General features: G+C 53.9%; 1 protein-coding gene and 1 pseudogene across 1 annotated transcript in view; both read left to right on the forward strand.

Annotated features, from left to right (window-relative positions):
• The window catches only part of TRABD2B (TraB domain containing 2B), a 212,752-nt gene that overhangs the window by 82,913 nt on the left and 102,042 nt on the right, over positions 1-27,797 (forward strand). The gene's annotated exons all lie outside the window — the stretch shown is intronic.
• LOC110261232 lies at positions 5,200-27,698 on the forward strand (annotated as a pseudogene).

Consider the following 27,797-nt stretch of genomic DNA (forward strand, 5'->3'; position numbering starts at 1 on the left):
CTGGATTGTCCAGCCCTGGCCCTAGAGTGTAGAGTAGCCAGGGATCCACAGTGAAAAGCCTGCAGGGTCACTGGGTCTGACCTGGAGGAGCCTTGAGTGACCTGCAAAGGATTCTGGGCTCTTTCCTGGGCGAGGGAGTGTGGCAGCTCTTCCCCAGAGGCTTGCTGGGACACAGAGGCCGCTCCTTCAGCCCACGGCCTTTTATGGAGTCTTATTCTGCTCTGCAAGTCCCCAGTTTACAGGAGAGGGGTACCCCTGGGAACCTGGCCTCCAGAGAAGGACCAGAGGCTTCCTCAGTGAAGTCAAGGCTCTGAGATTGCGGGGGTCTACGAGAAAGCAGCAAGCACCATGCCTGTCCGTCACGCCACCCCTGCCAAGAAAGGCTCGGTCGACACAGAAACTCAAGGCCGACACCAGAAGATGTGGCTCATGAGAGGCTTAGTCGGCATTCCTGGCAGTTCCCAAGGCAGCCGTGGGGAGCCGGCCAAGGGCAGGGTGTGCTGGAAAGGGGGGCAGGTAGAAGAGTGATCAGGAGGAGGATGGGCAGGGGCTGCCCGTGCCTGGGCTGCCCTGTGCGTCCTTGCCCCCGCAGATCAGTTTCTCCCTCTCGCCTGTCTACGGCCCAGGGTCACCTCCTCCAGGAAGCCTTCCCTGGTTGGCCCAAGAGCCCCAGTGGTCCCTCCTCCTCCTGGATTTTCACTCTGCGCTTGTCCCACAAACTGCTGACATGTCCTTTTTCTTAACTCAACTTTGGGTGCTTTGAGGGCCCAGACCTACCTTAACGGTGCTCCTCCCTGGGCCCCGCTTCCCCCTCTTCCCCGTGAACCTGCCCCCAACTGCTATTCCTCTGCATCAGAATTACCTGTTTGTACCTCTGTGTCCACCGTTAGACTTGAGCTCCGTGAGTGCTGGGGCTGACCCGTTCGGCTCCCTAGATGCCTGGATGAACAGGTGAAGGTCGGAGGGTGGGGGGGCCTCTGGGCAGCCCTGCGTGAGGCTGAGGACTGGTGGGCAGACAGAACCAGGAAGCGGCCCCAGCAGGCCCGGGAGGTGAGAGGAGGCTGCCCAGGAGCCCAGCTCGCTCCCTGCTGCTGGTTGAGCAGATCTTCCACCCCCCCACCCCCAAACCCCTGCGGTGGCAGCGGGGATGGGGGGTGGGGGGGCCGCCCCTTCCTTCCACTGCCCCGGTTTCCTCCGTGAGCCGGCCCCCTCCCCCCTGCTGCCTGACTGCTGCCAGGAGATAATGGCCAGTCCCTTTATTTCTGGGGGCAGCTTCTAGGTAGAAAGGCTTGTTCAAAGTGCCACTTGGTGACTCTCGCAAATCGTTCCTGACAGCCCCGCAAAAGGCCGGGCCATCTGCCTCGCCCTCTCTCGGGGTGGAGGGGCTGGGAGGGGAGGTATTAGGTTTCCACTTGAGTCAATACTTTGATGTTCAAAGCTGTTTAATATTCATTAAACCAGCCCTTCAGTTGTAATTGCCGTCATTACCCTCCCTTTTCTGATTGTCTGTAAATGTCACGGGACAGACGGGCACAGCCACCCTGCCGACGGAGGGTTTTGATGATGGATAAAAGGTTGACTCGAGCCCCTTCAAGTCTGTCTCCTGACTCTTCCGTGCCCACTCCCATCCCTTTCTGCTTTCTTTAACTCTGAAAAGATGGGGTTTGGGATGAGAGAGCAGGACGGCTCCAGTAGAGTCACGGTTCGTTAATTTTACAGAGACAAAAATGTTATCGTGAGGTCTCAGACTGAACCTGAACCCCGCCCCTCCCCCAGCGGCCCCGGCCCCACGCCCTTGACCCTGGCTGTGGTCTGTGCTCTTAGAACCAGGAGACGGAAACCAGGTGCTCACCCCATCCTTTTAGAGAACGCAGACAGAACAGGTTTGGACCTTCGAGGTCCCAGTGCTTTTGCTCTGCAGAGGGGTGGGGGCCCCGTTTGGGGAAGGAAATACACAAGCTTGTGTTCAAGCCCAGGCTCTGTCACGTTCTAGCTGCGGGAACCTCTCCAGTGTTCAGGTTCTTCGTCTATTAAGAATAAGAAGCTATGATGGCTCGTAGCAGAGGCGCTGTGAAGAGCCTATGAGATAACAGGTGTGCAGGGCCTGGCAGCGAGCACGCGCTCGCCCTTTGAATTCCCAAGAGAGCAGGCTGGCCCTCTGCGAAGAACCCTGTGCCCGCTTGGAGGATGGGAGCATGTGGGCTGGCTGGCTCCTATAATTGGGAGGGCAGGGTGCCCTTTGCCAGCCTTGCCAGCCTCAGATTCTGACAGGCCCTCACGTACTGTCTTTTGAGCTCCCCAGTGTCATGGGTTGAGGTTGCTAGGAAGCAGACTCTGGGATGGCTTCGTGTGCCCAGTGTTCACTGAGAGGCCCTTGAGATTAGTGCTTTTGACTGGGAGAGGGGTTGGGGGAGGAACCGGATTGGGTAGAGGAGATGCAGGTCCAAACGCCTTTCCGTGGGGAAGCTCGCATCTGAAATAGCTGGCTGGGTCTTGGTACCCCTGCCTGGATCCATCTTTGAAAGCGGCTGCTCCTAGAAAGGCAGGACCTTGAGCCAGGAGGCTCTGCGGCTGAGCGAGTCCTGGAGAGGCTGACAGTTGAAGCTCCGTCCCCGCAGCACTGCCAGCAGCTATGCACCAGGTCCTTCCCTGAAGTGGGATCTGGGGCTGCATAACCCTTGTCTTCCACATCCAGGACTCATGATTATCTCCAAGTGCCTCCCTTAGAATGCTGTATCTACCCAACACACGCGGACACACACACATACATACTAGGCTCACCAAAATCCTTTCTTTCTTCAAAATGCCCTAATATCACCTCTTCCAGAAAGCCTTCCTTGGTGTCTCCCCAACCCCATTAGAACCAATTGCCTCTCTCACTGCTCCTGAGGCCCATGGGGAGAATGCCAGGAAGGTGGGTTTCCTTCTACCAGATAGTAGAGCATGTAGTAACTGGCCCCGTGTGAGTGGGCCTCAGCGGAGTCCGGGTGACCTTGGCTGAGGGACCAAAGCTCTAAAGGGCTTGAATCAAAAGCGCTGGCAGGTCCTCCCTGCCCCGCTGGTCTGGGATCCCTCCAGGTCCTCCTCTGGGTCACCTGCTTCTCCAGGGGTGCAGGAACCTTCCTGCAGGCCCTGGGCCTTCTCTGTTTCTGTGGGTGGGTCCTGTGGGCACTGGATTTGCTGAGATCCAGGTGCATGCCATGCTCTGGTGGGCAAAGCAGAAGGAGATTCAGCCCTGTGGGCATAGGAACTCTGGCCTGGAGTGGAGGTCAGGTGGAAACAGGACTGGCTCAGTGGGGCAAGTTCAGCAACAGAGAGAAGGGGAAGGTGAGCCCCTTGGGGCCCATCTGTTCACCCCCAGCTGGTGCGGCAGGTGCTGGAGTGAGTGGACCCCAACAGGAAAGGGATGAATGTGGGTGGTGAAGTTGGAATTCCCTGGTGGCTCAGCAGGTTAGGGGTCTGGCCCAGGATCTTCCATGTGCCACGGGGTACGGCCAAAAAAAGGGGGGGAAGGGGGAGAAGTGAAGACTTGCTGATGAGTGAATAAATGAGCAAGTGAATGAATGATCAAGCAATTCCAGACTTTGTAACTGAGGAAATTCCCAGCCCCTCATCCAAAATCCTAGAAGCCACATTTGTTTCAGAAGTCAGTAGTTTTGGGATTTTAGGGGGCAAACTAAGGTGCATATCCACCTATCATTTAACACCCCATTGGAGCCTGGAAGAGCACACATGATTAAACATATTAATCATTGTGCAAAAAAACCTGAATAGTCATGAAAACTGGAATAGAGCAAGACTCAATATAACCTTATGCAGGTTCAGGCCAGGGTGCCAAAGACCTGTGGTTCTTGAGAGCTTCTTGGATTCCAGAACCTGCCAATGAGGGAGCGGGGGCTGCATAACCAGCAAGGTTCTTCCAGACTTCAGAAAAGCCCCCTTGGAGACGCAGAGCACCCGCCTTGCCCCGATGGCCCTGTCCCCGTCCTTCCCGGCTTCTTCGACCCTGAGCTGGGCCCCACTTCCTTGTGTCTTTCCTCTTTGTGAGCGTTTCCCCTTCTCTGCCTGAGGCCAGTGAAACGGGAGTCTCAGACCAGGTCTAATCATACTATTAGCATTCTAGTGACACCTGCTAAGTGAGAGGGCAGTGGCTTTGATCTGAGGGAAGGGCAGGAGCTGCTGGGGTTCAGGGGTTGGGGCGACTGCACCTGTTTTTTCAGCCATCTTCAGGGCTCAGGGCTTGGGCACTGTCACAAGCCCCCTACTGACAAATTGCTTCTCCACATCCCTCACCAGTTTACATGCCCAGCGTAGGAGACGGCATAATTTTATTCTATCTTATTTTTTTATTTATTTATTTATATATATTTTTGCTTTTTAAGGCCACACCTGAGGCATTTGGAAAGTCCCAGGCTAGGGGTAGAATCAGAGCTACTGCTGCCGGCCTACACCACAGTCACAGCAAACCAGGGTCTGAGCCACACCTGCAACCTACACCACGGCTCATGGCGACACCAGATCTTTAACCCACTGAGCAAGGCCAGGGATCGAACCTGCATCCTTATGGATGTTAGTCGGGTTCTTAAGGGGAACTTCCTAGACTGTGTGATTTTATACATGGATTCTCTCCTTTATTTACTTATTCATTTATTCAACAAAAATGCCTGTGCATGTACTGTGTGGACACACAGCTGGGTATTGTTGTGATTCTTCAGTGAATTGGGGCAGAGTAGGTACTGAAGAAAAACCCTTTTAGGGGAAAAGTAAGTCGAAGGATTTGTTTGTTTGTTGTTTTCCTTGTATCAATCAGGTCAACATCTAACGCTGTTGCTTGTACAGGATGCTGTGGCTTGCAGGTGTTACTGTAGTCCTCCCAGAGAGCCTTTGGAGGAGGTGATGGCCGGGCTTGGGAAGAAAAGGCACTGAGGGTGTGTGGTACCTGAGATGCCGTGGGCCCACCCGACCTAAAAAAGAGCTCTTTCTTCCTCAGATGCAAATTGACACATATGAACACTTCCATCAAAAAAACTTCCATCTCAGAGTTCCCGCTGTGGCTAAGCGGGTTATGAACCCAACTAGTATCCATGAGGACTCGCGTTTGATCTCTGGCCTCACTCAGTGGGTTAAGGATCCAGCATTGCCATGAGCTGTGGTGGAGGTCACAGACGTGGCTTGGATCCTGTGTGGCTGTGGCTGTGGTGTAGGCTGGCAGCTGTAGCTCTGATTGGACCCCTAGCCTGGGAACCTCCATATGCGCAGGTATGGCCCTTAAAACAACAACCACAACAGCAAACTAACCTAAACCTTCCATCTCGGCAGCTCCCTCTTGTGACTTCTTCCTCTGAGCTTTCCTGCTTCCTGGCTCAGTGAACTCCTCTTCATCCGTCAAAGGCCATTCTATGGGGATGTAAGAATTAGCTGTGCAAGGGCCTACTGGGACCCAAGTGCTCAGCTGCCCTCAGCTCTCCTTTCTCCCCCCATGGTCTCCTCTGGCCCCTGCTGGCTCTGCCCCAGCTGTCTGGGCTTCCTGGCTATTTCTTGGCTATGCCGGGCAGGGTCTTGCCTTGGGACCTTAGCTCAAACATGCTGAACCTAGAAAGTGGCACAGCCAGTTGACATGTGCTACCTGCCTTTATCCAAATACCCCCTCTGTACCACCACGCTGTTGAAAGCTGCAACCCTTCCTCTGCTCCCCCTGTTTCTCCTCCACTTTCCCCTTTCTCTGCAGGACTCCCCCTTCTAACGTGTTGTGTCGTGTCCTTATGTCTTTTGTTTAATGACTCACCCCCTGACATGCCGTAGACCGTACAGCCCAGGAGAGCAGAGGTTTGGGTCGGTTGTACGTGGAATATCCCAATACCTGAAACAGGGCTCAGTAGGGACTCAGTAAATATTTGTTGAATTAATAGATGGTACCTCCTCTGATGTCTCAGAAACTTTACGGAGTGCCTCCCTCTGTGTTTTTAGTGCTCTGTGTGTGTGTGTGTGTGTGTGTGTGTGTGTGTGTTAATTTTCTTTGTAGCCCTGTTAACCAGCTCCAGGCTGAGAGCTCTGGGAGCTGAATTAAATACCTCGACTGATTTAAAAATCCTAATAGATGGGGAAGTGTAGGGGGAAAAGCAGCCTTGAGTGCCCACCACATTCAGTACTTTAACTGGCACCTTCATGATGATTCTTTTGAATCCATTGCCGTGGTCCCTATTTTTCAGATGAGGAAACTGATGCCAGGGAAGGTGGAATCTCTTGCCCCAGAAGAGGCAGTGCCCGAACCCAGACCCAGATCGAGCCGAATCTGGAGCTGTGCATTCCCAGGCTGAGAAGCAGAGGCACCTCGGTGAGGGCAAACTCAGCCTGTGGGCAAAACGCAGACAAGCTGCCTGATTTCTGTGGCCCCGCAGGCTGGCCTCAGTGCCCCCTCCTGCTACAGCATCTTTGGGAAGCAAGTCCTGGCATCTGAGACCTCATGCACCCCCACCTCTGTGCCAGGGCCCCTGCTTGCGTTTCTGGGGTCAGTGTGGGCGGTGCAGACCGTGGCGTTGGGGACCAGTCTGGAAGGAGCCGGGCCCAGGGTCTCAATCGGAAGGAGCTCGGTCTGCCCCTTGGGCCTCCTGAACCCGGAGTTTCTTTCTTAGCCTTGAGTCTCCACAGTCCTCAAGCCGGCCTCCCCTTAGCCTCCCCTCCCGTCTGTCACCTCAGAGCCCCAAGCTCCCCATCCTTCTGCCCTCTGGGCCCTGGGCCAAGCCTCCACAGGCTTCCCTCCACCAGCCTGTGAATGTCCCTTTGTGCGCAGCCCTGACGCGAGGTCCTTGCTGGGGAGGTGTTATTTTAATATATGAAGGGCAGTCGTTTCATTGCATAAAGATAGCTTGTTTGCAGGGGCCGGCAGCCGTCCGTGGGAGATCACACTTGACAGACACAGGGATGCCTGCGGTTTGGGGCTGGAGATGTGCATCTCTGCAGCCCAGTGCCGGGCACTCTGCCCCAAGCGCCGTTGCTAGAGTGAGTCCTGCCACCCAGGGCCGAGGCACCAGGTAGCTTTCTTCCCTCCCCTGGCGTGGCAAAGCTCAGTGGTGGGGAATGCGGGCAGGCCCTGCAGAAAGGCCCACATGGGCACAGGGGGGCAGGGGGCTGCCAGGTGGGGAGCATGGGTTCTTCTCCAGCTCCATCCCTGCCCCTCCCCAGCCCTGGGACCTGTGGAAGCCTCTGGGTCCCCAAAAGCTGAGAGGATCCCCCAAGGGCTTTCTGGCGCTGCCATTCTAAGAGACTCTTAGTCCAGCCTCCCCAGTGGGGAATTCTGAAAATAAATGAGGCGAGAACGCTGTCTCCTGCCACCTTGAGCCCTGCAGCCAAGCCGGGGTGATGGACGGGGTGACAAAGTCTGGACAAGGTCGGTTCCAGGACAGGTCTGGTTGGCTGCCGAGCAAAACACCTGGTCGCCGGGGGAACGAGACATGGAGGCAGCTCCCCTCCTCAACAAGGAGCCTTTCTCTAGCTGTGGCGGGAGGGGCCCGTGGGGTCCAGGCTGGGCAGTCCCAGGGCACCCACTGCCCGGCAGCAAGGTTGTTGAACTTGGAAATGTGCGTGCCTCCCTCTGCTCAGCAGAGCGGCCCACAGCTCCCTGCAACGCTCACATGGAGTGACGGGACACAGGCTGGGCCCTGCGGTCACTTCAGTGAGAAGCAGGGATTGGGCTGGGCTGCAAGCCGGGAGATGGTGAGTGGGTTACCTGAGGCCATTCCTCTCCCCGGGCTCGTCTTCTGTGTCCAGGCTCGGGGCTCAAACTCTGATGAGGATTCTCCGTTGAAACACAAGTCTCCCTGCCCTGGGAATTCCCTGCGAAATCTCCAGCCCTGGGAGGGACCAGGGGCTGCAGGAGCCGACGTTGTCCTGAGGGCTCTTTGAGTATCTGCCACCCTTTTCAAGATGTAGTTTTTGTGTTTTTTAAGTGAAGTATAGTTTACTTACTGTGTTGTGTTAGTTTCAAGATGACAGCGAATTGATTTAGTTATATATATAATTTTTTAGATTCTTTTCCCTTTTAAGTTATTACAGAATATTGCGTATAGTTCCCTGTGCTGTACAGTTTGTCCTTGTTGCTATCTATTTTACATGCATTGGGGTGAATCTGCTAATCCCAAACTCCCACCTTATCCCTTCCCCTCTTTCCCCTTTGATAACCACAAGTGTGTTTTCTTTGCCTGTGTATCTATTTCTGTTTTGTAAATAAGGTCACTTGTATATTTTTTTAAGATTCCATATACAGACGTTATCATATACTATTTGTCTTTCTCTGTCAGCCTTACTTCACTTAGTATGATAATCTCTAGGCTCATCCATGTTGGCGCATATGGCGTTATGCCACTCTTTTTTATGGCTGAGTAATATTCCATTATATGTAAATGAACATATATATACACACACACATGCCACACCGCATCTTTATCCACTCCTCTGTCCATGGGCATTTAGTTGCTTCCATGTCGTGGTTCTTGCGAAGAGTGCTGCAATGAACACTGGGGTACCCGTATCTTTTTGAATTACGGTTTTCTCCAGATACATGCCCAGGAGTGGGATTTTAGGTGCCTCCTAAGACAGGAAGCTCCTGAACTAGTCTGGGCTGGCAGATAAGAAGCCAGGAGCCGTGTTCCTGTCCTTCCCTTGACCCAGCCCTTTCCCCTGAGGGCCGCCTCTTTGATGTCCTGCTTCTTTGTGGTCATGTCTGGCCATCACCCTGAGCTCAAGAGTCTCACCTGAACCGTGTCTGTGCCCTTACCACGTGCATCAAGGCCATGCCCCACATTCTTCGCTGAACGTGCAGTGCTCAGCTCCACAGCCACAGACTTTCTTCCTGTTTTGTGCTTCCTCCGCCTGGCAGGGTCCCCCTTCCCAAGCGGAGCTCCCCATTCTGTGGCTGGGGCAAGCGTAGGTGTACCCTTCGACTCGGGATCTCCACTGCTCGGTGTGAAAATACTAACACATGTTCACCCAAAGATCATACGAGAATGTCCTTAACATCTCTGCTGCTCACAGCTAAAGCTCGGAAACCAGCCAAACGCCCATCAGCAATACAGGGGAGTCTCACAGTGGCTGGGGTCCATTGAACCGCAGTTAACATGCCTTAATATGAATGACTCACAAACAGAATATTGAGGGCTTTTTTTTTTTTTTTTTGTCAACTAAATACAAAAAGAATATACACTCCACTGTTCCATTCATGTAGAGTTTAAAATCAGAACGCATTACTCACAGGTTTTCAAAGTTAGGAGAGTGGGTACACATGGGAAACTTACTGCCGGGGGACCAGTCATGTTTTGTTTCTTGATCTTGGTACCGGTTCAGTGTCATTATCCAGCTGTAACTTATGATTTGTGCTCATTTCTTGTGTGTCTTCTATGTCAATACAGTGTTTTAAAAGGGATGAAGTTAAGAGAGAAACCATGAAACGAAAATACATGGCATCTGTTTGCTCTCACCCTGAAACTAAGCTGAGGGACGGTTGATTTCCAGGGTCACTGCCAGCCGTCTTCCCTCGGGGCTTTCTGTCACTGTATTCGGTGACCTGCTGTGTAAACTGCACGTGCCTTGAAGACAGTGGTGCAGCCCTGTCCTCACCTGTCCGTGTGTTCTGACCTCATGTCCACCCACCCCATCTGCTTTCCTTTGCATGAGAGCTTTTGCTGCCACTGGATTCTACTTTGCTAAATGCTCCTGCAGGCTGGGCTGCCAGGGGACTAGGCCCTGGGAACGCAGTGACCAGGGATGGGGGGGATTGACAAGGGAGTACCCCAAGGCTCAGTTTGTCCACAGCCCTCCCGCCCCCAGGTTCCCAGTGGGACTGAAGTTCTCCCCATATGGGTAACTTGCTCCGCAAGGGACCCTCTATTGGCTCTTCCCTTTCTCTGCCTCAGTTCTTTGCTTTTCTCCCAGCATTCCTGGACTCAAGTCCCAAATTAGCTCCTTGAGTCTCAGGGTCTGTTTGGGAGGGGCCCGAAGTCAGGCAGACTAGACCACCTACGCTTTTCGCATTGTCGCCTCTTAGCAGGTACTGAGAAATATCTGCTGAGCAACTAGAAAGGCGTGTTTCTTTTTCTGATTCTCTCCATCCTCCCTTCCCGCCCTGCAAGAGCATGCCCATGGTGCTTCTTGTCTGCAGGGGCAGAATGGGTCAGGTATCTCCTGCAAAGCCAGCATGACACAGAACTTCAAATATTCCTAGAGCCAGGTGCCCCGTGAAGCCTAATTCCTAAAGGAAAGGAGTTCCTACAGCTCACAGGCGCGTGCTGTGTTGGTGGAACCTAGGTGTTCCAGCATCCATCCCCGAGGAAGGGAGCGGCCCCTTTAGCTGCTGTGGTCAGCTGCGTCAAGTGATCTGCTGCAACAACAGTGGCCCCAACACCACGCAGGAGGCTCTTCACTGCTCACGAGGAGGCACTTCCCACAGGTTTTTCAGTCTTTCCAGCAGCCCCAAGCGTTTGCACTAACAATGCTAAAATTCAGACTCAGAGGTAAGATGTGACCAGCCCAAGAACAAGCAGCGAGTAGATGGTAGGGCTGGATCTGGAACTGAGGTCTCTGACCCCAGAGTTGTTTTACACAGGAATACACATCTGGTCTAGACAGCCTGTGAAGTTTACCCAAGGCTGTCACACTTGGGACAGATGTGCACAGACCGCGTCACTCTTATCATCAGTGTGGGTCAGCCCTTCGTTCCTTGAAGCAGGAATTATCCTGGCTCCCATTTTCCAGATGGGAACACTGGGGCCAAAGAAGGGAAGTGTGGCTTGAAGTGGCTCACGCTGAGTGAATGGTAGAGCTGGGAGTCACACTCAAGAGCCTGGGGCCCTGCCGTCTCTGCGGGGGATTCGATAAAGACCCTGTTGTCCCGCTGCTCTGAGGCCCCAGCAGCTCGGCACTCTCAGCCATGAGTCAGGTACTTAGAAAATAGCTGGAGCGTAAGGGTGAAAACCAGCCCGCCCGCCCATCCCCTAAGCTTCTGGACCTGGAGGCTCTCCCTGGTGCCGCGTCTGAGCCTTTCCCTCTGTGTGATGTCAGCCACGTGATGTGCCGTGCCTCCCCCGAGGCCTCGTCCTATCCCGGGGCTGCGTGGAAGGGCAGTCACAGCCAACACACCTTCACGGAAGCCACTAGCTGCCCGAGCTTTATCCCACACTGCTTCCAGGACCACGCAGAGATCCAGACCAGGAGCCCCTCGCCTCGTGGCCTCGTGGGTGGGAAGAATAGGGCTTTTCGGATTGGTTCGTCTGCCCGGCCAGGATGACACCTTCCAGGCCCCGGGAAGGGTGGAGGCGGGAGCGGGAGCTGGAGAACAGAGACAAGGCGCACAAGGCGGCAGCAGGTGTCTCCGAACATCCCCCAGCCCCACCGCATCTGCACTAGGGCGCCGCAGGGCTGGACCAAGGGGACGGAGAGGAAATGAGACACAGGCGCACTTCCCCTGGGGCCTGGGCCGGCCACCCCGTTCCCAGCAGCTCTCAGGACCGTCTCCAGCAGCTCACGCTTGCCCTGCTCGGTGCCCTGGTCCTGCCCGTTGTTCTTCCCAGGGAGCCTCTAGCTCTGTACTGATGTGTCTGTGGTCTGCCCCCCCCCTCCCCCGCCCCTGGATGTAAGCTCATGGGGGCCAGGACTTTGTCAGGTCTCTGCTGTGAGAATGGCTGGTGCCTCCTGAGCACGTGCTGCGTGTCAGGTGCTGTTCAAAGCGCTTTCTGTGGTTGCCTCACATAATCCTTCCAAACCCAGTGGGCACGATAAGCGCCGTGATGTCTCCATGACACAGATGTGGAAGTTGAGGCACAGAGAAGTTAAGTAACTTGCCCAGGGTGACACTACCAAGTGCCCGAGACAGGATCGGACCCCGGGCAGTTTAGAGGGTCTCGAGTATTCCCGCAGTGTGTGTACGCCGCACCCACCCAGGCTGCTTGTCGCCACATCACCTGCACACAGAACAGTCCCCACACATACCAAGCACTCAGTAACTTTCTTGGAATTACTGAAGAAAAGAAAGAATATGAATGAAAGCGTGCATGCCCACAGGCTGAGAATACAAGCAAATTCGAGAAGGAGCACAGGTGATTCTCAGAGGGTGGATCCGCAGCAGGTTATTTGGGAAGGTTGGGGTGTGAGGGACCTGTTTTCAACTGCGAAGGTAGTGCCAGGCCTGGAAGACTGTTGTCTCCCCAATGTCACTTTTAGGGACCCATCCCCAAAGCCAGGATCCTGGGGCAGGACAGTTGGGCCCTCGTGGAATCCAAGAGTCCCTGCTTCTGATGGATCTGGCAGTTTACACATATTGCTGAGCGCCCCCCTACCCCGTGGCGAGCTGTGGCTAGGGGACTTTCTCTCCTCTCTCCCCTAGTCCATGGCACAACCCTGGAAAGGCAGCCACTGTCCTATTCAGAAGCTACGCATGCAGTGTCTTCTTTGCACGGTGCTCTTGGTGACAGATTCAGCACAGGAATCCCCTACAAGGAGCTGACAGCTGAGCTGCCAACAAGCTACCATGAGATTATAACGCAGGGCAAAGTGTGGTAGGAGCAGGGCTGTAAAGGGTACCCAAGCCAGCCTGGGGGAAGGATGGGTGTGAGTCAGGCTTTCCTGATAAGATGATAACCAGCAGACTCAAGTTCAGAGAGCCCAAGTTATTCACCAGCATCACCCCATGGGCTCGTGATGGCATGAGGATGGTACCTCAAGTCTGGCTTCTGCACACTGGCCGCTCCCTCTGGCCGGGTCCATGGGAACACGCTGGTCCTGCGTAAAGCCAGGAGCTGGGATAAGGAGGGGGAGTTCTAGAAAACCACTGGATTCTCGGGCATTTGATAATTGTATGCAGCATCAACTGAATCAAACTGTGAAACAGAAAATACTAAAGAAGTCAGTAACTTTGTCCCCTCCTCCTGGTAACCCTGGGGTCATGAGACATGTCCTCTGGCCGAGGAGCCGTCTGGCCCAACGCCGTGCCACTTGGGCTGCGTGGGACCAATCTGCTGCTGTCTGGGCAGCAGCTTGTGCAGGGTGCCCAGAGGCTCCAGCACCTTTTATGTGGTTCTACAGCGAGCGTAAATCAAGCCCCCGCCAGCTTACCTTCCCCTCCTCCCTCGTCCCCGGGATGCCCTCATAAACTTTTAAAAGCTTTGCATGTCAGGCTGCGCTTCCCAGGGCCCTAAAGCTGGAGACAGGGCTCATACCTGCGCTTTCATTCACCGGCTCTCCACGCGCCACTGAGCTGACCTGCTTTCCCATAACAGCTTCTATTTTCTGCCCATTACAGATGCTTCCTCCAGCTGTTATCACCTCCGGGCCACTCATTCACATGGATAAATCCAGTGGTCATTTTTCAGTCTTTATCTTAACCTATCAGCACGCCTTCCTTCCTGAAGTATTTCCCTCTCTTACCTTCCAGAGCATCGCCCTGTCTGGGCTCCCCTCCTCCTTCCGGGCACGCCTCGTCTCCTCTGGTGGTTGCTTCTCTCCCTGACCTCTATCAACTTTGCAGGGTCCCAGGGCTCAGTCCTCCGCCCTCTCCTCATCCTTATCTGCACATCCCCGTTCTTTTTCGTGTTCCTCGGAGGTCTGCCTTTATACATTCAACCTGAATTCTCCCTGCATCTGCACTGCCTGGATTCACATACCCCACTATCTGATAGACCCTCCATTCAGCTGGCAGACACGCATCTTTAAAATGTGTGTTTGTCTTTAAAACCAAACAGTGTATTCCTCTAGTCCTGATTCTCACCCAAGCGTCTCGACTCAGCAGGTGGCAGCTCCATTCTGCCAGGTGTTCCAGCTGAAAGTCTTAGAATCATTTTTTTTTTTTTTTTGGCCGTGCCCACAGCATATGGAAGTTCCCCGGCCAGAGATCAAACCCAGAGCACAGCAGTAAGCAGAACCACAGCAGTGACAATGCCAGGTCCTTAACCCACTGAGCCACCAGGGAACTCCTTAGAATCATCCTTGAATACTCCCTTTCTTTCACACTTTTCATCCAGTCCGTCAGGAGATTCTGTCTCCTCCCCATTCTGAATGTGTCTGGGATCCCACTGCCTCTCGTGCCACTCCCTCCTAGAACCACCGCCCATGCCACCAAGCCCAGTTAGTAGCCTCCTAACTGGTCCCCTTTGGTTGTCCTTCTCCCACTCCAGAGGCTGTACTTCACACAGCAGCTGGAGCAATCCTTTGAAAATTAAGTCTGATCCTGTCAAACTTATTTGTTCCAAATTCTCCACCGGCACTGTTTTATTACTGGTAAAATCCAAATCCTTAGTGGCCTGAAAGCTTCTGCCTAATCCGACCGCAGCTGCCCGACTGCCTTCCCACCCACCCGCCTTATTTTTCTCACTCCAACCACACTGGTTCCTGCTCTTCCTTGAACACGCAAAGCATCTTCCTGCCTCAGGACCTTTGCACTTGTCATGCCCTCTGCCCTGAGCCCTTTCTTCCCAGGTAGCCACGCGGTTTATATCTCATTTTACCCAAGCGTCTGCTCAAGTGTCACATCCTCAGAGAAGCCCTCCCACCTTACACGGCAGCCCCTGTCTCCCCCGTCTCTAGACCCAGCTTTATTGCTGGGTAGCACCACTTGACCACTTTATATATACAATGTATATGTGTGTGTGTGTGTGTGTGTGTGTGTGTGTGTGTGAGCTGTTTCCCCATTTAAATGTAAACTCCGTGAGACCTGGGACTTGGATTTGCTCCTTGCTCTATAACCTGGGACTTGGATTTGCTCGTTGCTCCATAACCAGTGCCTTCCTGAATCGAAGGTGCCGCTGGGCCTACTCACTGGACGGTAGCCTGTTTAACGCCGGCTGCAGCTTTTCCGGGAAGTGGCCTGAGGTAACCTCTAAAAATGGTTCGCTATTCTCCTGACCTAGAAAACGCCACAAAATCACGCAAATCAAGAGGTTCAAATCTTCCCGTTCGCTTTAAGAACACTTGTGAAACCGCTCAGGCCGTTAAGGGTATGCCGATTGGAAAAGCTCCCAGTATCTGAAGGATGTCAGACACTGGCAGAAGCAGTGTGTACCGTTCTGTCCTAACACAGGTGGAGTTGGTGGGTGTGCCCAGGCCAAGCCGTGGGGCTGGACCCAGGTCGGTGGCTCAGGAAGGGTGCTGAATGTTTATTGCACGTGCTCAAAAATGCGGAGAGTCATGCTGAACTTCAGAGCTCAGATGTAGATTCTCCGGTTCATTGAGCGCATCCAGGTGACAAAGCCCCCAAGATGTGGTCAAATCAACCTTGAGTGAATTCTCCCTGCCACGTCGAGATGGTCCTTACTGAAAAAGAGCAGATTGTTCCTGAGCCAGCAGAGGAGGTTGGATGGGAAAAAAAAAAAAAAAAAAAAAGATATCCCAGAAGAAAAGGAAGAAACAAAAACTTATGGCCTGGAAATAAATTTCACAAAAATAAATGCAAATAAAAGTAAAACATAAAAAATAAATAAAGCCAGCTGCCATCCTTTGTTCTTCTCCAGGGCCCATGGTAGGGCCCCATGAACAATTACTGAATAAGTCCATGAGCATTCCTGGAAATTGGAGGAAAGAACGTGTGAATTTGCTTGGCGGATTCTCGAAGCTTCCTAGAGGAGGTTCCTGTGGCTGAGCATTTGAGGAGGCATTTGGTTGAGCAGAGGCCTGGAGCGTCAGGCTTGGCCTCTGGGGCTCACCTGTCGGGGCTCAGCCACCTGTGGACTCCCTGGCAATGGGAGCCTGAAGGAACACTCTCTCCCTATCCAGCCACACCCTGTGGGGAGGGGTCACAGGGGCACGAGCATCTCCCAGGCTGCCAGGGGCCCAGAAACAGAAAGGAGGCCACTGTGGCTTGAGCACAATGACTGCCTCTGCCACCAGCCCATCTCTGCTGCCACGCCTCCGAGACCTGCCCCTTCCCTCCAGGGCTTTTGTTTCATCCCCCTGTGAGGTTCCCTCCATCATAACTACCCCAGCTTCTGACACTGTCACCCTGCTCTGGTGCGTGTGCTTCTACCATTCTCAGCCCCAGCTCCTGATACACTCACTGCCACTACCTGTCGTTCCTGCTCTTCTTAGCAGCTAACGCACGTAGGATGCCATGAGGCTTATAAATAGAGTGAGATCATGCTTGCTGTGACAGCCACAGCAGGTTGGCGAGGTAGCAGGGCATCTTGTACTGATAAGGAAGAGGAGGCTCAGGCAGAGACTGAGCAACTCAGACAATAACATCTGGGTCATAAAAAACCCAAGGATCCAAGCGAGCGAGCGAAGAAGTGCATTTACAGAGGGCGGGGGGCTTCCTCCAGGTCAGCTCCTGGGCCAGGCGCTTTCACACATCTTAACCCACCCAATGCACCTGAAGGCTTTAAGGCACGACTATCACCTCCCCCATTTCTAGCACGGGGAGGCGGAGGCTCAGAGCGTGTAAAAGTCATGCCTGAGGTTGCCCAGCTGGTCAGTGGCAGGCGTCTGGGCTCCAGGAGGAAGTGCTGACCTAGAATTGCCCAGGTCCAGGATTCGGGCCACCTTGACAGCAGTCATTCTTGATCACCGATTCTCAGCAGCTGTGCACCTTTGACCTGGTAGCTCAGCCTCTCTGGGTCTCGTTTTAAGCATCTCCTGCTAACATCTTTCTTACTTCCTGCACAGTTTGTTGTGGGAGAACGAACACCAGGCCGGCTCACCTCCAAGGTCCCGTCTGCTCCTGGCACGTAAGATTCAGGAGCAGCAAGTTGCGCTTGGCAAGTCTACACACTCCCTATCCTTTATTCTCTCTCAGCCTCGGGAGGGGAGAGCATCGCCCGTTCCCACTACACAGATGAGGAAAACTGAGGCTTCGGGAAGTGATGTGAAATGAGCAAGGCTCTTCAGCTCCTGTGGGGACGGGGCTGGGGTCTACGTCAGGGCTCCTGGCTTCACTGCGGGCAGCTTCCACCCATACCTCCGCTCCAACGGCAGGGAGCATCCTGGGTCTCAGCAGGATCCGCATCACCCAGTCCGTCGTCATCCTCCACGGGCACCTGGGTGCTCCCTGTGTGCCAGGTGCTTTGGTCAGGCCCGCATCTGCAGTGGTGACGGAGGACACGGTCCCCACCTGGGAGAGGACATTGTCTAGTGGCCAAGACAGAGTCACACAGACTCCTCCAGGGTGTCAAGTGCACTGAGCACAAGCAGGAAGCAGGGCCTGCACGAGGGTCACCAGAGGGACCAAACCTGGGCTGACGCTAACCACGGTGACGATGGATTTCAGTGGCCTCACAGCCCCCATGTGGGCATTTGTGGGCCGAGGGAAAACTCAGGGGACCCAGGTGGGCAGAGGCTCTAGCCTAGGTGGGACCCGAGCAACATCTGGGGGAGGGGAGGACGGGATGACACAAGGGAGGCTTTAGAGCCAGGCCCGCAAGTGGCCCCTGTTCCACAGGCCAGTGACAGCCATATGGGGAGGCTGGAATGGCCGTCTAGCTGGTGGCAGGCAGAGAGGGCATGGTTTGGTGGGCAGGTGGCCCAGCGTGGAGGCGGTCGAGAGCAATTTCCCAAAGAAGTGGCATTTTCCCCTAAAAAAGTGGCATTTCAGAGGCATCTAGAGGACCAGGGTCAGCCTCTGCCAGGCAGCACGGGGGACCGAGTCCCCCTCCTTCTGGGTCCCAAGGGGCGCGGCGCCTGCAGACTGAAGCTGCACCTTCCGCACCAGGCAGCAGCTTCCCTCCGCAGAAAGGCCTCGGTTTCCAGCCCATTGGGGCTGTCTCTGCAGAGGGCCCAGATGATGCTCTCTGAGGGTTTAAAGGCTCCTTTGCTGCTAGAAGCTGCCTTTCAGACCCGTCAGGCTAAAGATTTTAACCTGAGATTTAAAAGGACCAGAGATCAAAAGCAGATGCTCCTGGGAGACACCTCAGCTGGCCCAGCCGTCTGGGGACACGGCTACGGAGGAGAAGGCGATTCATCACGGGCCGTACCAGCCCCCGTTCAATAATAAGCAGATGTATTATGGGGGAAAGAAAGGGATGGGTGTCAGCCCCTTGATTCATTTGTCTCCCTCTCAAAATCGCCTCCACCCCGGGCTCTGGAGGGCGGGCGCGGGTGCTTTGAAGCGGAGACAGCATGTCAGGGAGATGGAAACATTTCACGTTGTAAATCCTGGGGGTTGTCAGAGAAACCCTAACGAGAGAGGAAGCTGCCGGGATGGGCTGGCGGGGCGCACCCTGGACTGCTTTGCGGGGGAGGAGCCTAGAGGCGATTCTGGGAGAGGGGAGCCTGGCCTCTCCCCCTGCAGTGAGACCCTTTCTGCACCGCTCAGCAGCCTCTGCCTGCAGTGGTCCCGTTTGGCCCACATATTCTGCTCAGGTTAAGGCTGTTTCATTGGCTTTATCACCTGATCATCTCCTGGGGCTTTCCTACCTTTCACTGCCAGTGAAGAATCTGAAACTATTGCCACAAGTCATAGATGTAAGTGTGATCGCCTCCCAAGACAGGACTCCTCTGGTCCTCTTTTTAGGGGAAACCCACTGGTGACGCTCGGACCCCATTCCACTCACACCTGTGGATACCCGCCTCCACCTTACAGACGGGAATGTCCAGGTTACGGTCTGGGGCTCCAGCTCAGTCCTGTGTGTGGCATCTCTGTTCTAGCCCTTAGACCTGTGTGGTCTTGGACAAGCCTCTTCACCTCTCTGAGCTCGGTTTCTGTGCAGCGAAATGACAAGAGCAGTAAGAGGAACTGCTGTCCGCCCCTGATGGCTGGAAGGATGGAGTTAATATGTGCAGCGTGCCGGGCCGGTTCAGTAAAGCGCTCCTCTGATTCCTTCCAGATCTGCCTCCGAGGTAGATCCACACTAAGGGGTGGATTATTAGTCCATTTGCATTTGGAGACACTGAAGCTTAGAAAGAGCAAAAGGCTTAGCCAAGTTCACAGAGGCAGCTGGGAGCCAGCCCTGTGGAGCGACCTCTCAGTGCTTCTGCTACCCTCCTGCCTCCGAGTTTGCACAACTCTGAACAGGTGTGACGAAGATGGGGTCGGGGTGGAGCAGGCTGGAGGCAGGGGACCCCTTAGAAGCCTACTAGGGAGAAGGAGAACTAACCAGGTCAGTGCCCTTGGGGATGGAGAGGAGAAAAATAATTTGATAGCTCTTTAAAAGGTGAAAGCCCCCCAGACCATTTGCTGGCTAATTCACTATGGTTTGTCCTCGGCCCCCAGCACAGGGCCTGACGGCGAGTAAGCAGATATTACGTGTCTTCTTTTGTGATGGTTGAAGGAATGGAAGAATGTGTGAAGGAAGGAAGGAAGGAAGGATTAAAAGCAGCAGAGGGCGGACTCACAGATAACCTCCAGGGGTCTGGCGTGGCGTAGTCGCTCAAACAGGGAACATGGGAAAAGAGCAAAATTCGGAGAGTGATTTATAATGGAATCAGATAACTTTTAAGTTTCCTCTGTGTGCAAAGTCCAGAGGCTGTAAATTCAGTGGGTCCAATCGAGTGGACTGTCGCTAGTACCAGTAGGTGTCCAGCGTGAGGAGCAGTGGAGGGGTCCAGGAAGCAGACCTGCCTGCCCCGGGGGACCCCGCAGGTCAGTGGGAAGGCCAGGACTTCCAGGGATAAGCTTCATCCAGGGATAAACTGTGCATGTGCCTTTGTGGCCAGCAGAGCCCAGACAGAGCTGGGCTGGTCGTGGAGGGACCTGTGGAGGAGTCAGGACTTGAACTGATGGGTTGGATGATGGGTCGGGTTTGGGGAAGGACGGAAGCACCTAAGGGCAAAGGCTTGGATCTGAGAGTGGTCCTGGATCTGAAGGAACTAGTCTGTCCCCCTCCTGGCATCTCTGACATTCAGTCGAGGACCTGGCATCGAGCAGGCGACAGTGATCTTTGGAAGTTTCTTTATCTTGCGTCTTGTGTTCTTGACCAGTAGCTGCAAAACAATGATTCTTTTCGCCCTTATGCCTGAAGGTTGAAGGCAGTCCAGACCCATAAATATTATTTCTGAAACCAACTGATGCGTGAAACGAGACTTTGATTAAATATTACAACCAGCAATTGGTAATGGAGCATGAGCCTGTCATTTATCAGCAAGAAATGTGGACATAATTCATTAAGCCCCTTTGAGCACTCGGGACAGAGGGCCCTGGAGAGGCTGTGTTTGGTTTGGGCTGTTTGTGGGACTCGTTTCTAAACTGCTCCTGAAAACTGTTAGCTCCCGGGAGGCCCCAGGCTGTTGCCCGTCAAGTGTCCCAGCCACCAAACCACTTGGAAAGTCTCCATTTGTCACACGACTCCTCGCCTTCCTGTCCAAGCCAGCAGGGGCAGGGCGCACAGGCCGCCTCCCCTGCATCATTGGGCGGCTGCTCTCCCACAGTCGGCTGACCTGTAATGGGCCCTGGGGATACTGTGGGAAACAAAACAGACATAGCCCTTACCTTTAATGAACCCACAACCCCACGTGGTGGACCGCAAGTGAGTCCGCAATACACAGTGACCCAGATTGTAAGAGGAGAGGCGCCTAGCCTGGCCTGCCAGTCAGGGAGGGCTTCCCGGAGGAGGTGAGAGCTAAGCGGAGGCGCAAAGGAATTGGTGAAGTGAGGACAGATAAAAGTGTCTTAGGTACAGGGAACAGCCTGTGCAAAGTCTGGAGGGCAGAGCAAGTGTGATCTAAAAGGGGCTTAGAGTGAAGCAAGAGGCGGCAGGAGCTAAGGCTGGAGAGGTGAGCTGGGCTAGTACCATGAAGTCCTTGAACCTGACCCTGTTTGGGGATGGATTCTGAGTGGCCTGGAGAGTAGGGGTGACCCTGTCTGCTGGGTGGGTGATGGGCAGTAGGGCTGAGAAAGGACCCCTCAGGGAACCGGCGTGGATAAGATGCCTCCCACACCGCGCCTGGGGACCACCAGCAAGTGTGTGGCTGCAGGAGGTCAGAGTTAGGATGGCAAGGATTTGCTGCTGCAACAGGCAACCTACAAGTCAACAAAGTGGTTTTAAACAGCAAAGGCTCGTTCCTCGCCATACTACGAGGCTGTCACAAATCAGCCGGCTGCCTCGGAGCAGCCCCTGTGCAGAGAGAATGAGAACAGGCAGATTTCTCGCTGGTTTTCATGCTGCCGCCCACACGCGGCGCACCCCAGTTCCACTCACATTTCACTGGCCAAAGCAATGCCCACTTCTGTTTGCAAGGGAGGTAGGCAAGTGCCGCCTGACTCCGGGAAGACTAGAGACCCAGGCAATTTATGGGTGGCCCTGACGACCAGCACCAGGACGCTGGTGGCTCCCCGCTTTCCCACTGTCCAAGTGCCGCAAAAATTGGTCTGCTGCTTCTAGAATTTGTTTCCATGGAGCTGATCACATTTCATGCTCCCCAAAGTCCCGGGAGGCAGGCACCCTCATCCCTTCCAAGCCACCAGGCTCAGCTTCCTCAAATTCCCATGGAGAGACAACCAATGGTTCGGGAACTGCTGGGGTGGGTGTGGACCTCCCAGGTACTTAGTACGTAGTTTTTACTTTCACAGAAGATGGAAATAGAATAGAAATAGAATAGAAGATAGAAATAGAGTAGAGTAGAAACTGAAGCCACTTGCTGAATCAATAGCAAGTTGACGGCAATGCACATCGTAGTGAGGCCTTGTGGAGGCTGAACAGTGGGCTTTCATTTGCACCCCTCTGGCAGAGCCCTTTGAGCGTTCGCCTCCCTGGAGTTGGAACAAAATGATTGTTCACGTTTCTGGCTTTGAGGCAGATACTACCTATGCCCTAGGGAGCTTTTATTTATTCTCAGTCTGGCTGACCAACCAGATGTCCTGATTCTGTGACACAGCCAAGGGCTGCAGGCTCCTGGTCCTTCCAGATTCTCAGAGGAGTAGCCCCAAGACGCCCCTCTCTGGGCTCCCAGATCCAGACCCAGGCTGACCCCCACCAGAGTCCCCACTCCATCGCCTCTCAGCCGTCCTGTTCTCCACCCAAGCCCCTGGTTCTGTCTCTAGCTTGTTGCCTGTAGATCTGGGTTTCCCTGGAATTAATGTTCTCAAGGTGCCTGAACAGGAACAGTAAGTCTAGAATATTCATATTTTGAGCTAGAGAACTGGGTAGTATCAGAGTTCTGGGAGAAGCCTGGCTAGGAGTGAAATCTGCTGCCTCACCGGGGGGTGGCCTTGGCTAAGAGAGTTGACATTCTCGAGCCTCCATGTCCTTGTCCACAACCGGTGGAGGCGGAGAGCTGACAGGGATGCTGCGAAGAGCGAGAGAGGGGAGACAGAGAAGACACCGGCTCTGGGTCTCAGGAAGGATGCGCTGCTCGAGTGGCCATCAGCATCTGTCGTCATCCAGACATTTGTAAGGTGCACGCATCCTAGGGGAAGATGCTGGTTACTAAGCAACCTGTCCAAGGCCGCATGGTTGGCTCGGTGGAGCCGGACCTGCCGGGTGTCCCTCTCCATCCCTGGGTCCCAGCTCCTTCGAGGGACCTCTGACCGGCCTCCCTCCTGATACCCATCTCTGCTAGTAGAGACATAGGAAAGTCACTCCTCCAAAGAAAAATGTCCCCGTCCCCACAAACACCCACGGACGACTGTGTCCTCACGGCCTGGAGAGATCCGTGCAGCCCGGCTCTCCTGTACTGCGAAGTATCTCGACCTGGTGCAGCTGGCACGGGGACCTGCGCCCGGGGGCTTCTCCTCGGGCAAGTGCTCTGTGTGACACACAAGGCCACCAGCACGCGTGCAGACACCCTACGTGCATGTCAAGGTCAACAGACTGTTCCATCTGAACCACACATCTGCCAGATGTGCATTTGAAAAGCTTGGTCCCTTTGCCGTGGCTCCTGTGAGGAGGGCAGACCCCCGGAGGGAGCTGAGAACGGAGACCACCCCCTCCCAGATTTTGCAGGCGTCCAGGCCAGAGCTGTGAGGTCGAGCGAGAGCGGGAGGACCGGGTGGGGAGACAGACTCTGGGCACAGCTCCCCGGGAGATGCAACAGCAGAACCGCCAAGAGCATCCTGGCAGAGGCTCTCAGGCACACACGTGCGGTCCCCACAGGGACGTCCCCGAGCAGTGGCAGCCGCAGGGGGTGCGAGGCACAACAAGCTTCTGCCTTTGGAACCGTCTGTTTGCTGGTGTTTACACAGGGAGTGGAATTAATTAAATGCCTCAGGGCCTCCTCAGTGGCTGAAAATAAACCCAGCCAGGCCCCCAGCAGCGCCGCCTGGCCGCGTCTGTCAGATGTCTGTCGGATTTCTCCTGGCTTCGCAGGGCCAGAGGCCCACGGGCTCACAGGGCAGGATGAGTGCGGCTGCCACTCTCCCCACAGGCAGCGTGTCAGAGCCAGATGTGTGCAGATGTGAGGGCACGCACAGCCAGCCAGAAGCACAGGGAAACACACGCTGATTCACAAAAGGAAGCCTCGGCCCCCCGAGCCGCAGGCAGTTAAACACACATGGACACGTGGGTGCGCCTGGGTGCCCGGTGAACAAGCATAGCCTGGCATGTACGCCCACATCGACCTGCCCACATGAGCCACTCAGGACCCATGGCTCATGGCTGGGTCATGGCTCGTGATCGCACATCCAGACTCACAGGGACACGCCTTGGACGTAGCTTCTGAATCCAAAAGCCTCAGTCTGCTCCTGAGTCTCTCTTTCGCTAGAAGTGTGACCTGAGGTTCTGAGCCTCTGTTGCTTAAACTGTCTCGTGGGATAACATCAGTACCAACCTCGTGGTGTCGTTATGAAGCTGAGAATGAGAAGCTGAACATGAGCTCCCGGCAGAGCTCCTGGTGCTCACAAAGCCCGCTGCAAACCTTAGTGAAGTGATTCTCAACACCCTCTCGGTCCTGGGCCCACCTGGCAACATGGGCCCATATATGTTTAGACAAAGACACAGATGGACCAAGTGACACATGGGACCACAGAGAGACCCCAGATGCATCCCCTGGGGCTCCGCATCAAACTGCCTGGACCTGACACGTGGAGACTGGTGCCCACACCCGCTCCCTTCTCCACCAGCATCAGCCCAGCCCACGTGGATGGCAGGCACGTGACCAAGCCGTGCAAGGCGGAGGCCAAGCAAAGGCCTTCTGGGCCCAGGACCCACATGCTTTGGGCGTGGCTTCTAGCCGCTAAAATACACAGACGCTTCTGTGGCTCCCCATGACCTTCAGGCCAAGATCCAATCTCCTGAGCCTGAAACTCAGGGACTTCCATGCTCTGCCCTTGCCTCCCTCGCCCCCCACCGCCCCCCTCAACACTGCTCCAAGGGGGCTCCCAATAAACAGGCTGCTCAAGTTCTACTAAACACCTGGGAAACGAAAGGAAATGATGGCACATGGGGACCAAGTAGAATCTTTATTGCTGAGAAAGTTCAAGGTGAAGCTTTCAATGTATTGTGAGAGGCAGAGGCCTCCTAACTGGGTCCCAGCAGGGGTCCACACAGTTCCAGGCAGTGCTGGGGGGACGGGGGTGGGGGGGACAGGCATCCCATGCGGAGGACACGGAGGGGCAGAAAACCTTTGCACGTGCTTCTTCCTTATCCATTCCCCAGGAACTGCCCCTGTGCTGTCCTTCCACGGCCCCGTTTCCGACCTTGCAGCTGACCCGGGCCATGTAACAATACACCACACCTTCGCGGCAGGTCGCACACTGCTTCTTGCAGTGTCTGTGTGAGTCTAGGCGCACCTTAGAGATATTGTGTGTTCGAGTCCAGAACACCTGTGGCGATAAAGCAAGTCACCTAAATTTTTTGGTTGCCCATTGCCTATTCAGTTTACTCTATGCTCTGGTCTATTACATATGCAAAAGCATTGTGTCTGAAAAAACCGTGTACATACCTTAATTAACATGTAAGTATTTTATTGCTAAAAAATGCTAACCATCCTCTGAGCCTTCGGCAAGTTGTAATCCTTTTGGCTCGATAATGATGGTCCCTGGCAGGTCAGGTTGGTGGTTGCAGAAGTGGGAGAGGCTGTGGCATTTTCCTAAAATAAGACAGTTATGACGTTTGCTGCATCAATTGACTCTTCCTTTTGCAAATGATTTCTCTGTGATGTGCAATGCTGCTTGGTAGCATTTTACCCACAGTAGAACTTCTCTCAAAATAGGAGTCGCTCCTCTCAGAACCTGCTGCTCCTTTATTGACTAAGTTTATGTAATGGTCTAAATATAACCCTTTGTTGACTTTTTAATCATCTTCTCGGGCTCTTCACCAGGAGTAGATTCCGTCTCCAGAAACCGCTTTCTTTGCTCATCCGTGAGAAGCAGCTCCTCATCTGTTAAAGGTTTATCGTGGGATTGCAACCAGTCACATCGTCAGGCTCCACTTCTCCTTCTAGTTCTCTCGCAGTTTCCATCACATGTGCGGCTCCTTCCTCCACTAAAATCTTCAACCCCTCAAAGTCTTTCATGAGGATTAGAGTCACCTTCTTCCCAACCTGTTAATGTTGATATTTTGACCTCTTCCCATGAATCATGACTGTTCTTAATGGCATCTAGAAGAGTGAATCCTTTCCAGAAGGTTTTGAATTTACTTTGTCCAGATCCATCAGAGGACTCACTGTCTATGGCTTCATAACAGCCTTAGGAAATGTATTTCTTGAAAAAATAAGACTTGAAAGTCAAAAGGACTCCTTGATCCATGCCTGCAGAATGGATATTGTGTTATTAGCAGTCATGAAAACAACATTAATCTCGTTGACCAGGTGCCTTGTCAGTGAGCAGTAATATTTTGAAAAGAATCTTTTTTCTGAGCAGTAGGTCTCAACAGTGGGCTTAAAATATTCAGCAAACCATGTTGTAAGCAGATGTGCTGTCATCCAGGCTTTGTGGTTCCTTTTATAGAGCCCAGGCAGAGCAGATTTAATTCTTAATTTGTAAGGGCTCCAAGATTTTCGGAACGGTCCGTGAGCATTGGCTTCCATTTACAGCTGCCTTAGCCCCTAACGAGAGGCTCAGTCTGTCTTTTGAAGCTTCGCAGCCAGGCATTGACTTGTCCTCTCTCGCTATGAAAATCCTCAGTGGCATCATCTTCCCCCACGGGGCTGTTTCGTCTATACTGAGCACCTGCTGTTTGGTGCGGCCACTGTCATTAATCATCTCAGCTGGGTCTTCCAGATAACCTGCTGCAGCCTCGACCTCAGCCCTTGTTGCTCCCCCTTCGCACTTCGATGTCGGGGAGATGCCTTCGTGCCTTAAACCTGATGAAGCAACCTCGGATAACGTCAGACTTTCCTCCCCTCTCTCAGCCTTCATCGAATTGAAGAGCTGGGGCCGTGCTCTGGGTCAGGCTCTGGCTTAAGGGGATGTCGTGAGTGGTTGGGTCATCTCTCCAGAGCGCTGAAACTCTCTCCATCTCAGCAATAAGGCAGGTTTGCTTTCCGACCATGGGCGTGTTCACTGAAGGAGCCCTTTTAATCTCCTTCCAGAACTGTTCCTTTGCATCCGCGACTTGGCTAACCGTTTGGCACAAGAGGCCTCGATCCGGGCCTGTCTTGGCTTCCCAAATACCTTCCTTGCTAAGCTTGGTCACTCCTAGCTTTGGATTTAAAGTGAAAGACGTGCGCGTCTTCTTGTCGCTTGGACACTTGGAGGCCATTGTAGGGTTGCTCAGGGGCCTAGTTTCAATATTATGGTGTCTCAGGGGATAAGAAGGCCCGAGGAGAGGAAGAGAGACCGGGGAACAGCCAGCCAGGCAGCAGAACAAGTCCAAACACGTGTCTGGATGAAGTTGACCACCATGTATGGTTTGGCTGGTGATGCCCCCACACAATTGCAATAGTGACACCAAAGATCACTGATCCCCGTAACCTGCGTGTCTGCAGGAGTTACCACGGCGTTACACACCGACACGAGGCGAGCAAAGGGGTTGGGAAACGGTGCCGGTGGATTTGCTCGTTGTCGGGTTGCCACAAACCTTCAATTTGTTAAAAAAAAAAAAAGCCAAAGCTGCAAAACACATCAAGTGACGTGCAATAAAATGAGTATGGCTACATTATTTCCCAATTCAAAAATAGATACTTTCACCCAAAAGAAATTCCCTGATTGATTGATGGGCTGGTAAATCTTTTTCTTTTCTTTTCTTTTCTTTTCTTTTCTTTTCTTTTCTTTTCTTTTCTTTTCTTTTCTTTTCTTTTCTTTTCTCTTTGTCTTTTGTCTTTTCAGGGCCACAGCCGCAGCATGTGGAGGGTCCCAGGCCAGGGGTCCAATCGGGCCACAGCCACAGCCACAGCCACAGCAACACAGTAGATCTATTCTTTATTCACATCTTACGGGAGCCTCCTCTTTCGAAGCTGAGGGGTGGAAAAAGTGGGTGCAGAGCCTCAGGGAGGTGCCCCCGCTGTAGCTTAAACCCTCCTTGCACGTCTTACCTCGCGTTTCAGGTCTTAGGGTCTGTTTCTTGCCCGATTGTCTCACAGATCCCAGTCCCTGGCTTGGTGCCTGGGATGCAGTCGGGACTCAGCAGACACTTGTCATTGAAGGACAATAGATGGAAGAGTGGCCGAATGATGGCCGAGCATGTAGCCCAGTGCCCAGCATGAAGCTGATGCCTCATATGTGTCTACATAGCGGATGGGCAGAAAAATGCCCGCGTGCCCCCTGCAGCCCCCTCTGAGGGGAAGCAGCACTCGCTGACCCCCCACGACCCTCTCCACCCTGATGGGCTGGTGCTGGGTCAGGGGTGTTTCTGGCGAATAGGGCTACAGCTTCCTGTCCCCGTGGCTCCTGCTCCAGGGTGGTCTGACTCCTAGAGACCAAGCTTTTTTTTTTTTTTTGTCCTTTAGGGCTGCACCCGTGGCATATGGAGGTTCCCAGGCTAGGGCTGTAATTGGAGCTGTAGCCACCGGCCTAT

This window comes from Sus scrofa, chromosome 6 (assembly GCF_000003025.6).
Source record: "Sus scrofa isolate TJ Tabasco breed Duroc chromosome 6, Sscrofa11.1, whole genome shotgun sequence".
Classification (NCBI taxonomy): Eukaryota; Metazoa; Chordata; class Mammalia; order Artiodactyla; family Suidae; genus Sus; species Sus scrofa.